Consider the following 12,124-nt stretch of genomic DNA (forward strand, 5'->3'; position numbering starts at 1 on the left):
GAGTGCCGCGCTGTGATAGGTTGGTCGGTGTTAGTCGCGCTGTTATTGGAGGGTTCGACACCAAGAGGTAAAACAGCGCGTAGAATCGAATTTTGTCAATCATGAAGTGTTTTAAGGTTTTTCGAGAATTGTGTAGAGGCGATAAACATGTGGTTACTCGGGAGGGAGAAGAAGCTCCTCCTGAGGACACTCCAGCACATTATATGGCTAAGAATGTGGGATTGCACACAAAAATTTTGCTTGAGAATTGCCATAAAATGACTCAAAGTGAAGGGGAATTAGCATTCCCGAGGTACGGCTCGTTCAGGCTAGCAGTGTTGTACCAGTTGAAATCTGTGATGGCGGGGTTACGACCTTTGCCAAGGCCAACACAATTCGAAGCACTACATGCATGGATTAGAGCAGCGCATGACAGAGATAGAGGAGGGAATCAAGAAAGGGTGAAAAAGTCGATCAGGGCTTTTCAGGATGCCAGATGGGATGCAGTGGAGAAAAGATGGCGGGTACAGGCACTTGAGGGAGATAGGCTGTATCCCTTGGTGATCACATCAGAGGGGGTAAGGAACGCAAGGCCAGAAGAAGAGGATGGTAGTGATATAGATGATGACCTATTGGAAAGATTGTTATCAGAGAGACCGCCTCCGTATAATCCAGAGGTCCCAGAAGAGACGTTGGTCCAGATAGACGATGGCAGGAGAGTAACCTTCCAACCAGAGTCGAGAGTAGAAGGAAGGATCTCGATAGGAACAGAGAATACCAGGAACCAGTCTGTGGCTAGCGTAAAGGTCGAGAGAGACGTGAGGTTACCGGATGCTCTAAAAGTACCGGTCACTATTGGACCTATTGTTTCGATTTACCACCCAGATACAGAGGAGGTTGCGGACCCAGGGAGGACAGCCGAAGGGCCAAGGAGAGAGGCCGCGGAAGTGGTCTCATGGGAGGAAATGGGTTAGAAGGTGGAATGGCCTGGGCTCCGAACCCTATAGAATGGAGTACACCATTGCCAGCCATGTCAGATTCATTTCAGAGTCAAGGAGAACACAGACCAGAGAGGCCGAGGTCTCTGATGGAGTCGAGATCAGATTTACGATCATGGGTACCACCCGTGAGAAACCAGAACCCAGTAGTGAGGACAGCAGAAAGAGAGCAGGTTGCCCTTTTGAATCGGTCTGCTCCAAGGTGCATACCAGAAGGGAGTAGGTCGCAGGAGCAAGAATGCAAGGACAGCGATAGAGAAGGGGCAGTCTGTCGAGAGATGCTGAGAGGAGCCCTGAAAGGGGGGATGATAGACGTAGTAAGGTTGAAGGCGGAATTGGATGAGATAATAGCAGGGAACTTACCCCTTGATAGGATATTAATGTACGGACCAGATGAATTACTTTTCGTAACGAAGGATGTGACTCGGAAGGCACGAGTTGCACATGAGAAATTGGCAGAATTGGCTAGGTGGTATGAGGTGGATCTGTCCAAGACTAAAGCATTGCAAGGAAGTCATAGGTTGCAGTACAGTGACCAGGAACTGGAGGAGAAAAGGGTTGTTGGACTGAGGTCCCATTGTAGAGATTTAATCCCAGCCATGAGTGTATGGATGATGCTTGATAAATGGGAAGAAAGGTGGTCCAAGAAGAAAACCTCTAGGGGAGCGATGGCAGGGACCCCACCTCTGGGTGGAGGGGCGGCAAGGATAGGAAACTTCCCTTTAAGGGAGGTGCAGAATGGAGGATATGTGCATGTACCCTGGAGCAGGGGTGATTTGGCGGCGTTTACGAATGATTTTCCCCGGCTTAGGGAGAAGCCCGCAGAGTGGTACAAGCAGGTTGACCGCTTTGTAAAGATCTCGAAGGTATTGTGGATTGATCTGAATACCTTGTTTGATATTGTGGTTACGGGGGATTTGTGGGCAGCATGCAAGACTGCCGTTGATTGGCCGACTTATGAGCCCGATAGGAATATGATTACGAATGGTCCGTCACTGCTAGTAATGAGGATATATGAGCGAGTGATCGTCTGGTTGAAGGAGAAGGTTTCACCACAAGACATTGATTGGGTGAAGATAGACAGGACAGTGCAGGAACCCAAAGAGACGGTACATGAGTTCTATGAGAGACTCTTGCAGGCTTTTAAGCAGTACAGTGGCCTAGATGCGTTGGACACGAAAGACATGGGACAGTTTGTCTCAAAGTTTGTGTTGGGATTGAGGCCGGAGGTTAGTCTCATGATACAGCAGCACTTGATTTGTTGGCAGAATAAGCCGGTTGATGAGATTTTGCGGTACGCCCGATATTGCACAGATGAGATTGAATCAAAACATAGGAAGTTGAAAGATAACTTGCTGCTTGTTCAGATGCAAACCGCTCAGGGACAGCCTAATGGGGGAGCGTTGGTGAGGAGGCAGGGGAATTATCAGGCAGGAAATCAGAATGTTCAGGGGCAGGGAAGGCCGAGACCAATAGACCCTAGAACAGGCATGGATGTGGCGACATTGAAAAAGACTACCGCATGCCATCAGTGTCACCAGGTTGGACACTGGAGACGCGAGTGTGCCCTGAACCCATGGAATCAGATACAGCCGGAAGGAGAGATAGTTCAGGTCCCTGGGGCGGAAGCGGTACCAACAGTAACTAGACCTAGAATGATGAAAGCGGGGACTGGTGTTCCGCAGGTGCAGGTTCCCCAGCCACCCAGAATACAGAATGTACAGCAGGGAGCTCGAACATATTTACAAATGCCAATGTTCGAAGTGAGTGAGGGGAACGATACCAGCCTGTTGGCACGATCATGTTCAGATAGAGATAAGGATTGCATCCTTAGAGCCATCCTAGAGGTAGATCAGAAAGGACCCTTTGTGGAGGCAGACCTTGACGGTCACCCTACAACCTTCTTGGTTGATACGGGGGCGACGAGATCGACTATAAGATCAACAGTGGTTCCAGGTCTAGCTCTCTCTGGACAAAGTATCCAGGTTGTTGGTGTGGCAAATAAGAAACTGATTAGTCCGCTGACGGAGCCAATTCCAATCAGGATAGGAAATTTCAGAGATCGACACCAGTTTGTGGTGTGCGATTCTAGTCCGGTTTGCCTGTTAGGGAGAGATCTATTGTGCAAGCTCAACTGCACGATCTACTGCACCCCGAAAGGAGTGGAGGTGGAAACGAGAGACGATGACGCGACCTTTAAAGTCGCGAATCAGCATGTGTGTGTGGAAATGTACCCAGCATTGACGGTGGAGGAGCTTCCACTTGATCTGAGAGACTCAGTGTCTATTGACGTATGGGACCTTAGTGGAGAGGAGATTGGTTTAGTCAAGGGAGTAGACACAGTGAAAATCCAGATTAAACCAAACGTAGAGTTTCCGAGGACACCCCAGTATAAGTTATCTCCTGAAACTATTGCAGGGATTAAACCTGTAATTGAGTCTATGATCAGGCAGGGAATACTAATGGAGATTATGGGTAGCCCATGTAATTTGCCTATCATGGGACTACAGAAACCAAGCGGGAAATTTAGGATTGTGCAAGATTTGCGAAAAATAAATGAAATAGTTGTTCCATGTTGTCCAGTGGTACTGAATCCATCTGTGATCCTATTTCAGATCCCATGTGAAGCTGAGTGGTTCACAGTGACTGACTTGTGTCAAGCTTTTTTCTCGATTCCTGTACATGAGGAAAGCCGATTTCTTTTTGCATTTCGGCTGGAAAATCGTGTGTTAACGTGGTGTCGTATCCCACAGGGGTATACCGAGAGCCCATCTATCTTTAATCAGATCTTGAAGAAAAATCTCGAAGGTCTTGTGTTGCCACAAAACTCTGTTTTAGTGCAATATATCGATGATCTGCTTGTTGCGTCGGAGACGGAAGACGCCTGCAGAATTGATACCGTTGCTCTGTTGAATTACCTAGGAGAGAATGGTCACAATGTGTCTCCAAACAAACTGCAGTACTGTTTGAGTGAAGTACTGTATTTGGGGCACCGAATTGAGAAAGGTAAAAGGAAGGTGTCGCCAGATCGCATTGATGCGATTCTGAGAATGCCAGTTCCCTCAACTCAGAGGGAAGTCAGAATGTTTTTGGGAATGGTGGGCTATTGCCGCCAGTGGATCCCGAACTTTTCCTTTGAAGCGAAGCCTTTACAGCGGCTGACGCGAAAGGATGTGAATGATCCGGTACCATGGGATGAGGACTGCTTGAGGTCATTTTTGAGGCAGAGAGAAGCCTTATGCAGTGCACCAGCGTTGGGAATGCCAGATTATAACAAGGCATTCGCTTTATTCTGTTGTGAAAAGGAAGGTTGCGCATTAGCAGTGTTGACTCAGAGTCACGGAGGTGTCCGTAGACCAGTTGCCTATTTCTCAGCTACTTTAGATACAGTAGCTTCTGCGTTGCCCGGATGTCTCAGATCCGTTGCTGCAACAGGTGTCAGTATCGAAAGATGTGAGAGCATTGTGATGGGTCATCCGCTTACTGTACATGTGCCACATTCTGTTGAACTGTTGATGACTAGGACTAAAACACAGCACCTCACAAATAATAGGTTGACTCGTTATGAGCAAGTTATCCTTGCTGCAGATAATGTGACGCTGAAGAGGTGTTCTGTTTTAAATCCTGCTACACTGTTGCCTATTCCAAATGTAGATGTAGATGAAGATTGTGAGGACCATGATTGTCTCGATGTTACTGAACTATGCACCAAACCGAGACCTGACATTGTCGATGAATCACTCCCAGTTTCAGATGAGATTTTCTTTGTGGACTGTTCATGCTTAAGAGACAGTGTTGGTCGACTGAGAGCAGCGTTTGCTGTGTGTACCATCACAGGGGTGGTCGAAGCCGCTTGTCTAGAAGGAGTATACTCCGCACAGGTGGCTGAGCTTATTGCCTTGATCCGTGCCTGTTTGGCCGCTGATAAGATCCGTGTAACGATTTACACGGATAGCCAATATGGGTTTGGTGTGGTTCACGACTTTGGACAGCTGTGGTCCCAGAGAGGGTTTATGACATCTTCTGGTTCACCCATCAGAAACGGGGATTATGTACGACAATTGTTGGAAGCATTGCAAAGCCCAGATGAAATTGCTGTTGTCAAATGTTCTGCACACACTAAAGGAAACTATTTTGTGTCATTGGGTAATAATTATGCAGATGAAGTTGCTCGATTTTGCGCAGAGCAAGGATGTAATTTTACTGAGAACTATGTTGCGGAAAGTGAAGAGATGACAGATTACGATGTGATGTTAGCCATGGCAGACTCATGGGAGGAAATGAAACAGTTGCAGGATGGAGTCTCTGATCAGGAGCGGGACAGCTGGATACGAGCCGGATGTAAAAAGGGAGATGTGGATGTTTGGGTCTCGAATGATGGACGAGCTGTGTTACCGGAATGTTTGCTGAGCCCCATGGCGAGGTTGATACATGGTGCTGTGCATCTTGGCAGGGATGCAATGATGCGAGTGTTTCGTCAGACGTGGTACAATCCGAAGTTTCGGACAGTGGCTGAAGCTGTTTGCCAGAGGTGTGTCACATGTCAACAGATGAATGTAGGAAAGAGGACCGCTGTGACGTTGAGTCACATAGGTAGGTCAGGTGGACCTTTCAATAGAATGCAGCTGGATTTTATTGAAATGCCGAAGTGTAATGGGTTGAGGTACATATTAGTCATAGTATGTGTCTTTTCCAGGTGGGTGGAGGCTTACCCGACACGTAGGTGTGACACACTCACTGTAGCTAAGTTATTATTGAGAGAACTAATCCCGAGGTACGGTTTCCCGACCTCTTTTGAATCAGATAGAGGAACGCATTTCCACAGCGAGATCATGAAGCTGCTTTGTGCTGCCTTGAATGTAGATCAAAGATTGCACTGCAGTTACCGACCAGATTCTTCAGGGATTGTAGAGCAAGTAAATGGGACTTTGAAAGCCCGAATGGCGAAAGTGTGTTCTTCGACATCCTTGAAGTGGCCAGATGCATTACCTTTGGTTCTCATGAGTCTCCGTAGTGTCCCTGATAGGAGGACTGGATTGTCACCCCACGAGATCCTTATGGGGAGGGCGATGCGCTTGCCAGCAATACCTGCTACTGCTTTGATTATTATCACTGACGATATGATACTGGACTATTGTAAAGGCCTGGCTGACGTGGTCCGTTCTGTGTCTCAGCAGGTGCAGACAGCAACAGTTCCAGCCGTAAGTGACCTGTGCCACGATCTGTGCCCAGGGGACTGGGTCCTGGTGCGCAAACATGTGAGGAAGAGTTGCCTGGATGCTCGCTGGAGGGGGCCGTATCAAGTCATATTAATCACGAATACAGCAGAGAAGTGTGGAGGACTTCTGAACTGGATACACGCCTCCCATACCCGTAGAGTTCCAGCACCCTTGGAAGAAACAGCCCCTCTCGAGAACGAAAACCCAGCCTAGGTGGCAGAGCCATCTGAGAGGGCAAGTCAAGCTGTAGGGGTTGCTGACACAGCTGGTTGTGCACTAAACCAAGCCGAAAGAGAAGGTGAAAGTAACATCGAAACGGACTCAGAAGAAGAAGAAAGAGCTGCAGTGGGCAGTACCGAGTCAGGTGTTGCGGAAGAAGAAAACAGTGCACAGGGTACCAGTAGGGAGATTGGAGGGGCCACTGAAGCAGAAAGGGTTTGGCCCATGAGTCAGAGACGGGTAAACCTGAAATCGGCACCAAGAACAGATCTCGCCCCAGTTTCCAAAGAATCCGAAGCAGAGCAAGGGGACGAAGATCAACCCCAAGGTGCTTTGAGGCGATCAAAAAGAACAAGAGTGCCGTGCCAGAAGTACGCCTCACCAGAGTGGGCATACTCAGTGACTGATGACAGGGTTACTGACCACGGGACAGCTGAGATCGATCACACTGGTCAGCAACTCTCCGTTTCCGAGAGTGGAAGTGTTGTTGAAAATCCCAGGATTAGAGATTGAAGGAATATTGACCATCAATATTCCGAACACGCAACTTCTGAGCATCATCCGTGGTCTGATTCTGGAAACGCTGGACTTCCCAACCTTTGCAGTTATACCAGCTCCCCAAGAATTGACAACCCTTAAACTTGAGATTTTGCAAGGGTTCTTACAGCTGTTGGGACCCACAGTTATTCTGGACTGAGTGTAAATTTGCTGAATATAAATTTTGAAAAAGAAGATAACCTAGGCCCGAGTGGAAGAAGAATACATTTAGGGATTTTCCCGTTGGAGAGTGAAGAAGAGCTAGGGAAGCCTTCCTGATCTAAAGAAAGCAAAAGAGAAACTTTGGACTTTGCTAGAAGTTCCCCCAGTTAAAGAGAGCAGCTGAACTGAACATTGCTGGATGAGAAAGAGACTTGTGTCAACAGAGACTGTGCTGAACATTGAGAACATTTCAAAGATGGCGGAACCTGGAAATGCACACCGTAGAGCTAAATTAGTGATAGGCACACTGTTAGGGATAGTGATAGCCGTTATATTTGCAGTAGTAGTGACCTCATACATGGTGGCCCATAGACAGGAGGGGGAGGTTCAGGGAACACCCACACCTACCACTCAGAGACAGGGAGGGGTCACTAGTAGAGACCAGAGAGCTCAGATGCTTGAGGAGAGTCGTATGTTTCATATAGATTTGTCTCGAGCTGACTTCAAACTCAATGCTTATGCGAAACTGTTGTATGAGTATGTTGATGCGATGGATGCGAAGGATTGTTATGTGTGCATGCAGTTGCCTGCTTCAGTAGACGAATGTACCAGGTACCATCATCTTCCATTGACATATGGGATTTCTTGTAGCTTATTGCTCAGTTTGTTTTATGACAGGAGACATTTTGAGCATTTCTTTTCAAATTATGATACAGTACTTCCTGAAGTTCCGGCATACAAGCATTTAAGTATGATTATTACAAGTCTGAAGATAGACTTCGGAAGTATTTCATACCGACGGTGAAGCTAGATACAGCTTATGCTCATAGACATAACTTGACATGTTGGTTGTCCGAGACAGAAAAGAAGTTCATAGCTCAGATAGAGGACAGGTACAGAAAACTGACTCAGACACGAAATACAGGAGATAGTCCAGTGGATTGGAAGGATGAGGAGAGATTGCATAAATCTAAGGGAAGTTATGGACCAATTGCATTAGATGAAGTACAGAAGGGGAAGTTGTGTATTGCTTGTCCTCGGACATATTATGAGAAAGTTCCAGTGGGACAGAGTACGTGTGATCATACTTTTACCATGGAGGACTCTGCTAAGAATTTCTTGCAAAGTCCGGTACAGGTGATTCCGACTGTGTACTATGTATGTGGGAAGAATGCCTATGTGAGATTGCCTGCGAATTGGTATGGTTCATGTTACTTGGCTATCATCTTCCCAAAGATTTATCATGCTGAGGATTTAAAGTTGCTAGAGACGGGACGTCATTCGAAAGTGCGTAGAGCTGTAAGTGCGGGAGTAGTGATTGGTGATATATACGGAGCGACTATACCTAGTTTGGGCGTGGTCCTGAATGATGTGAAAATAAGAAGGTTGGCGACTGTGGTGGATGAATTGTCAATGAATTTGGCGAGGTCATTGCTGTTGGTGAATGGGGAAATGTTATCGATACGGAATATGGTTTTGCAGAATCGACTTGCTTTAGACGTATTATTGGCAAAAGATGGCGGAGTCTGTAAATTGCTGAAGGTCCAAGAATGTTGCACGTATATTCCAGACAATAGCAAGGATTTGGAGAAATACATAGACAACATCACCACAATCCATAAAGAAATACTAGATCTGACAGAAGAGAACGTGTGGGAGAAGATTGGTCAAGGATTTGGTCGCGTGGGAACTTGGTTTGCGAATCTGGGAATGGGATTTCTTGGATCAGTGCTGAAGCCAATAATAATTGCTGTGATTTGTGTGATTTGTTTGTGGGGACTCGTAAAGGCATGGAGATGGTACAGCGGGACTAAGGCCGAAAGAGCATTCAGAGCGAATGAGCAGAGAATGGCGAGAATGCAGGACCGTCAATATCAGAAACTTAAAAGGATGGAAGAGATTCGACAGAGTGGAATGGTAGTAACTGCCGTTTAGATTAGCTTCCTGGTTCAGGGGAAGTGAGGAATGATGGTGTGATGACAGTTGTCATCAAAGGGGGGAACTGATGTAGCGCCCAAAGAGTTTGAAATTTGTAGGGGTGCATCATATTCACTGTTAGTTGGCACTCCCATATAATCAATGTATATTTAGATGTGTCGTGCGAAATGTATTAAGAAATGTATCAGCTGTATCGCAATATAGAAGTGTTAGAGATGTGAAACCATATAGTGAACGTATTCAGTGAAATGTGTAATGATTAGTTTTCGTTTAATGCAATGTATTAGGCTAAAACGTGTAACCTGATTGAATTAACTCATGTATGTCGTTTATCCACGTATGTGAAAGTAAAAGTACTAATGTTAGAATGTAATTTAATGGTGTGTTTAACCTGGTAGAGGCCCGAATTCACATAGGTCATTGAGAAGAAGGGCCTGGAATTTCTTATGTTAGCTGAGTGCGGTAGGCCGCAAGTGATTTATTCTAGTAGAGGTTTTGGGCTGCAGTAAATTGCAAAGTTAAAAGATGCAAAGTATTTCTCCATCCCATGATCTCACCGCAGGTGCAAGGACAGTTGGTTCGTTAGTAGGAAAGGTCTTTGTCTAAGAATTGAATTATGGGAGAAGCCAGACATGGGAGTACTTTGGAATGTGCCAATCGCAACTCCTAGCGCGGACGGTGTCTGGGACTCAAGGCCAAGCTGATGGACGATGGAAGATGGACAGCGCGGAATGCAAAAGTACTGAAAGAAGACCTGGTCGAGGAGGTGTGTCGAAGGGCGTGTTCTATGTTTTGGGGTTTCGTATTAGGGACAGCACCCCGAGGGTTGGGCAGAAGAGAGTAGCCCAGAGCAGGGAGAAGAGGTGGGCGAGGAGCTAGAAGGAATACTTTAGATCGAACCCTCACTAAGTGAAGACTTCTTTGGGAGTTTCACTTCTGACACCTTTTTCGATTTCTTGGGTCTTAAGGGAATGCTAAGTAGGGATGTCATCTAGCATAGAGTAGGGACAGAGATGCGTTGGTTTAATGATTCCTAATATCGACATTGGCTTGGTAGTTATCTACCACATGCTTTTAGAGTTTGTGCTTTTGTTTGTATTTAGTCGTATGCGGATTCTTCGTAGAGTAGCATTTGTGTTAGTGCCTATTTACCTGTTGTGCCTTGTATTGAGGTGCTTATATCTGCAGATGTTTTTGCTGATAACAAAATCCCGAGAGCAATAGAGATTGAGTTTTGAGTCCTTAATTATGTCAAATTGCGGAAGGTATTCACTGATAATTGTGTTTGCTCCCTCTACGCTATTGGGCAAGTAAAAAGGTTCACTCGACCAGAGTGGGTTCTTGGAGATAATTGGAAACAAGAAATTGGGCCCCAGCAATAGCCCTCAGCAATCTATATACCAGTGGATGCTCTCCTACTGGAATCTCATGTATGGGAACATACCCGACTGAAATTACAGCTCTACTGGCAATAAATGAACGATAAGCCAAACCTTTATCGACCAATTCCGACAGATAATTGACTATGTGTGCTTTGTCTGACCCCACGGGATCTAAACCCTGTCGTAAATGCCAATGTGACCACCTTTCCAACACAGATCTGTATCGCTTGACTGTAGAGTCTGCTCACACTTTCCTTATTAGGGAGAAAGCCCCCACTGAAAGTCCCGGGATTTCCCAAAGTCCCTCGTAATCTTCAAAGCCATGAGTATGAGGGTTCCCTCCTGAACCAGAGGCTGCAATTTGCAGCTCAAGTTCATCAGCTGATGGTCAGTCAGGGGTAGTTGGATTGGAAAATACGAAGAAAGTTCCAGAAGAACTGAAAACCAAACTTGAGACTTCCAATGCGGCATCACCAAGATCACTTCTGCTTTCTGCCGCCTGATCCATTCTGTGAGTCTGGATACAATGGAGCGCAGGGGAAATGCATATACCCGAAACAGGATCCAGCCCTGCAAGAATGTATCTGTAGCATCTGCGAGTGGATCCGGCTGCTAGCTGAAAAATCAGGGAATCTGATTATTGAGACATGAGGCAAAGAGGTCTACCTGGCATGGACTCCAATGAGTCAGAGGACTGAAAAACCAAGGGATTCAACTTCTAGGCAAAAAAGTCCTGCAGGTGTCTGGAGTGACAGACTGCTGTCGGATTGAGACCCCCTGGCAGATATTACACTGTGACTGACAGATTGCGACTCAGGCAAAATTTTTAAAAACAGCAAGTATCAGCAGGCTGTGTGTAAATAGGCATAAACTCACAAAAGGGCTAACATGGCTCTCATATTGGAGGGCTGTGTGCACGTTTTAAGCACATAAGAGGATTTACTTGTAGATGGAGCCAAGTCCAGCTGCTTCAGATGCCAGGTACCAGGACACTGGAAGTGGTGGTAAAAAAAGTGCACCGGGGCACCTGCTTATGATGCATGGAGGACGCTGGTAATTGTAGTTCCCACATCTGTAAGTCAAGATGATTGAGCAGACTGTAAAACAAGAGCCCAAGCTAGCTCTCTACAGAGAACTGTAGTTCAGCGGATTGATGACCATGGGTTTCCATCATTGAGTCCATTATTGTGGCAATGTAGTTTAAAAACCCATTTTTGTTCTTTTACAAAAGATATTGTGACATGTTAGCTACTGATGACAGTATGGTGGGTTTGTTGAGTACTGCCCAGTGTAATTTGTCAGCTGTATGTCCCTTGCCGATAAAGTAGCCAGTCAGCTTGGTAGTTTGTTTTCTACATCTGACGATGCTCTTGTGTTCTGTGATTCGAGTTTTGTTTTTTCGTGTCGTCATTCCCACGTAGAAAAGCCGGCATGGGCATGTGATGAGATAAATGCGTTTCTCACTGTTGTAATTTGTATGTTGTCCCAGTTCCCAAGTGGTATTGGTACCAATGATGGTGTGAGTTATATTCACCCTCTGGGCGCAAACTCCATAGGAGCCACATGGGAAGTGGCCAGACATGGGCGGTAGGCTCCAGAGTGTATCCTGTCTGTTGGCGGTTAGCAGTGGATGTCCGGTGCGGACCGGCTTGTCCTTGATGTTATTGCTAAGTTTACATGCAAGCAAATG

This window comes from Triturus cristatus, chromosome 8 (genome assembly GCF_964204655.1).
Source record: "Triturus cristatus chromosome 8, aTriCri1.1, whole genome shotgun sequence".
Classification (NCBI taxonomy): domain Eukaryota; kingdom Metazoa; phylum Chordata; class Amphibia; order Caudata; family Salamandridae; genus Triturus; species Triturus cristatus.